Here is a 4256-nt window from a genome sequence, read left to right as displayed (position 1 = left end):
GACAGAGTGTGAACAGGGGAGGGGCAGAGAGAGAGGGAGACACAGAATCTGAAGCAGGCTCCAGGCTCTGAGCTGTCAGCACAGGGCCCGACACGGGGCTCGAACCCCCAAACTGTGAGATCATGACAGAACTGAAGTCAGACGCTTAACCGACTGAGCCACCCAGGCACCCCGTGACCATTTATATTTAAGCATTTCTCTAATAATCTATTTTTAAACATATATATTTACTTCTAAAATGTGTGTGGTTTTTAAATATATATTTTTATGTTTAAAACACTTATACATATTTTTTTTTCTTTTTCCTCAGCCTATATGAATAAAAACACCAGCAAAATTCCATTTATTTTCTTGAAATGCACTGTGAAATGAACTCTGTCAGATCGATAGTAAGGATCTTGGCACCAATGCCAATTTAAATGTTACTATAGCAATCGCCATGGTTATGTTTTCAATTAGTGATACACAGTCACAGCATAACATGGATCTAGTGTATCATTTGGTAACTTCAAAATGGATCTACAGATTATTTGATTTTACCAGTCAAATAAGAGCCAAACAGGAAAGAAAGAAAGAAAGAAAGAAAGAAAGAAAGAAAGAAAGAAAGAAAGGTGAAACAAGCAACAACCATGGTCTATTCCTAGGTTTCAAATTTCAAATATTCTCTAACTAAAGTTTAAAAGTATTTTAAATCCATTAGCATGTTTACGTTTGCAAATCAGCTATATAAGCACAACACAGTTACAAAAAATTTTACTTAATGAGTCATTGTCAAGATACTTTCATTAAAAAATCCAGGGTTTATATCATCTGGAAAATCTATCTGAAAATAAAGTTACATATAATAAATAGTTACTATTAAATCTCATGGAGGGAAGGAAAATAGAGATGATAATAATATAACACTCATTCATTATGGATCTTTCCAGCATTTATTAAGTACATGTCATGGACCAGACACTCCTCACAGCTTTGGTAATCATTCATTCTGTTTTGAGACAGCCCATGTCTTTCTCTTCCTAGTCCACTGGAATTTTTCCACCTCCATCGTTAAGTTTCCTGGGGCTATTTAGCCAGTGAAATTTGGGTGGGTGTGATGTGTGCTCTATCTGGGAAGAACGTTTATGAACTGCTGCGGGATCTTTTCTCCTCTGCCATACCAAGTATGGCAAGATTTCCCAGCCTAGGACCCCAAATAAAGACAACAGGAGCTTACCCCCACCCCTGCAAGCCAACCTGTGATGGATATATAATGGGAGAGAAAAAGAAAATTTTTGTTTGAAACTTCTTGCACACCCTAGGCCTTTATAACTGATGCATATATCTTAAATCACAGAAATTGCTGAAATCACACTCTCAAAAATCTATTTGATGAAGGCGCTATTGTTCAGATTTTATATATGAAAAATATGAAAGTTCACAATGTTTGAATAAATTGCCCAAGGTAAACATCTATTAGGTGGTGAGGGAGAAAATAAAAATCACGTCTGAGAGCTGACAGCTGGTACCTGGCCTGCTGACTAAGAGCTATGCTATAGTTTCCCCTGCTGAACACCAATTGAACAGAATATCATCATCAGATGAACTCACTCGATAGCTGTGAATGGATAAGGCAAAAGCAGAGACACTAGGTAGCCCCAAAATGACCAAATATCTTTCTTTCTTGGTTACTTTTTCAAAGACAATCTCAAACTGTTTTTCCAGCTTTCTATATAGAAGATAATATACATCTATAAAATTGCCCTGATTTCCTGATATGACCTAATCAAGTGCTGATCTCTGCTTTCATAAGCACTTCCCAAATATCCTAGCATATTCCCAAATTCTGTAATAAGCCTATCCTAACTCTCTCTGACCAAATTACTTCCAACTTCCCCATGATGGGAAGTGTGCCTCGTTGCAGGAAGTTAATACACCTAAGTTTGACACAACTGTATTATTCGTGATTTTTTGGACATTGGACTTTTCCAATGGTAATTGAGACTTATACTAGGGGAGTCTGGCTCTAGTATCCATAACACACCACTGTGCTGTAATCTGAATAAAACAGTATGAATATTGATAATTAATAAAGTAATTAACATAGGTTATTTCCTTTCTTTTACTGAACTACTCAAGGGATTTGAATTAAAACAATATGTCAAGGAACATTGTGGTGAAATCAGCACTGATAGGATTTATTGGTGTGTGTCTGTGTGTGTGTGAATTTATAAGGAAATTTTGTTAAGGAATAGGCTTACTTCCCACCCCCCTGCCCGAACCTCACATGCAGAGGCTTGCATCAATTATACTCCCATCTTATGAGCCATAATTATTGTTTGTTCATACAAGGATCTCTTATTTCATTGATTTATTTTTATTTTTATTCCCATACTCTACTCTCAGCTACCCCAGTTTTCCTGAGAGTTTCCAATAAATAAGAACCTGTGAATCAAAAGTATCTTGCATTAAAAATTAATTACCCTTATCATGTACCCAGGGGTTTGTGTAGAATTATGATCTGATTTGATGGACGAATAATGGATCAAGAGTTCAAATGACTCAATGTGCTTATTTTATGCCTATAAGATGGGATGTAATGGAATACCTAACTGTAGGTACTATTTCAACAATTTGAACATGTTATCTTTCACTTTACACATATTACATACATTGCACATAATTGAATCTATTTTTTTAGGGACTGTAAAGTTACAAATGCTTAAAATTTAGTTAGAAATCCTGCACAAAGAGGTTAATAAAGGACTGAAATATCTCTATAACCCACTGCATTCCCAAGGGAGAATATTATTCTCACCTTAATCATACTCTTACTACTAATCTTCATTAGGACATCTTTTCTTTGCTATAAAAGGAAAACTAAGAAGCAAAAATGCATCCAAGTTAATCTAAAATTAGGCCTAGCTGAAGTTCCTTATACCTCTTGCTATGGATCCTTCTCTGTAGGAAACTCATTTAAATCTGTCACATGAGAAGACCAGTTTATTTTTATTTTTTTCATCATATATTTGCCAAAGGAACATATGTTTGCTGCTTAAATAACATCATTAAGCATCAGAGATATGAAGTATATTCATCAAAGCCAAAATCAGATTCTCAAATATGGCCTCTTAGGAAGGAGCCTGTTACTAAATATAAATTCTAGAATGTATGCTTTGGTTACTTGGACATTAATAGTGAGTCACAGAATTATTTAATTATTGTTTTTATTGCATAATACTGTGACCATATACTCTGCCACATACTTGACACAGCTTATCTTTTCTAATAGGATTCTGTTTACTAAGCCTCTAAGAGTCACCTTTGTCAACAACACTGTGACTCAGGATATTCAGTATGTCATAATCTCCTGATAGATAATAACTCAGCGAACAATCATTTTTAATTCATGATTTTGTCATCCTAATCTAATGAGACCATCATCATCATGATTTTCATCAACATCATCAGAACTAATGTAGGTAAATAGGCAGAGGAAATGTATAAAGACAGATACAACATCTACTGACATTTTATATAATTTTTATTAGTCAGCTAATCTATCCTTTAACATTTCTACATTTTACAGATTTTGAGCAATTTATTTTTCCCTTAATTGCATCCATCCTCAGAAATGGATATTGTAGCATCTCAATAAATCTCTAACAGACAGTACCAGCATATGAGTACCTACTATTAGTAAATTTATCTTGTTTTTTTCCCCAGAACTTTGATGCACTGTCAAGTGTGGGTTTGGGCCATACCTTCACAAGTCAATTCTGCAACACAGTGCTGGAATCAATAGACCGTACAAGGTTGAGGAGAGGGATAAAGTTGAGAGAGACTGTCATTTGATGAAAAAATGTATCACTCGTCACAAAATGCCTCAATGTGAAGACAATTATAAGATTTATATATAAAAATTTCAACTACTGTGAATTTTACAGTTGGCCACTGATTCAGAAGGAAGGCTCATTTGGCCAATATACTTAAAAATTTATATGCTATTCATCTTATAAGAATGCTTAAAGTTTAGTAATATGTGAACTTTGAATTTTTCAATGGCTGGATTTAAAAATCTGAGAATTTGGTTACATCCATTTTGGGATGAAATTTAGCATGATGGGCCACATAATTTTCTCTTAAGTAGTAGTTTTAAATTCAAGAGTAGCTTAAATCCAATGTGGAAATTGTCCAGCAAGTGAAATTCTGTTTTCTTTCACCAACTATTAAAAGTGCTTTGAAGAATCAAAAATTTAAGATATGATAACTCTTTA

The sequence above is a fragment of the Panthera uncia genome (genome assembly GCF_023721935.1).
Source record: "Panthera uncia isolate 11264 chromosome A1 unlocalized genomic scaffold, Puncia_PCG_1.0 HiC_scaffold_17, whole genome shotgun sequence".
Taxonomy (NCBI): domain Eukaryota; kingdom Metazoa; phylum Chordata; class Mammalia; order Carnivora; family Felidae; genus Panthera; species Panthera uncia.
Note: the sequence above shows the minus strand (reverse complement) of the source record.